Source organism: Meleagris gallopavo, chromosome 1 (genome assembly GCF_000146605.3).
Source record: "Meleagris gallopavo isolate NT-WF06-2002-E0010 breed Aviagen turkey brand Nicholas breeding stock chromosome 1, Turkey_5.1, whole genome shotgun sequence".
Lineage (NCBI taxonomy): Eukaryota > Metazoa > Chordata > Aves > Galliformes > Phasianidae > Meleagris > Meleagris gallopavo.
In genome coordinates, this window is record NC_015011.2 from 24,489,831 (window position 1) to 24,490,396 (window position 566).

The following is a 566-nucleotide window of genomic DNA, read 5'->3' on the forward strand; positions in this document are numbered from 1 at the left end:
GGGGAGGGCGTGTGGTGGCTGGGCCGTGCTTCCCGGAGAGGGATAGAACTTGAATAAACCCGGGACTTGAGGGAATCACTGATGGGAGGAGGCGAAAGGGGGCCTCGCCTGCTCCTACACGCGCCGTGCCTCCCAGATGCCGCCGTGCCGACAGGGTCCCGCGTCCCATCTCGCTGCTGCAGCCCGGCCTTCGTAACGCACTGTCGGGGCTGAGCCTCAGCCCTCTGAGCTGCCCCAGGAGCCCGGGCTGGGGCCGTGTGCTGGCCGGCAGCCCAGGCGGGCCGCAGCGCTGTGTATGGCTGCTCTCTCACCGCTGCCAGGAAATGGCGATATTCTCCCACGTGGATTGGATTCCACCTGGAGCGACTGGAGAGAGCTTGGACTGATCTCATGGTGTGTTATCTCATCGTGCTGCTTTATAGGAGCGTCTGTTGCTTAGTCATGGAGCTGAGCAACGTTACTTTTCTTCTGTTGGCTGCAGATGAATATGGTGATATAAAACTTGGACTTTGATCCCAGTCTTCACGTTCCCATATGTGTGATCAGTCATGGAAGGCGACCGATAG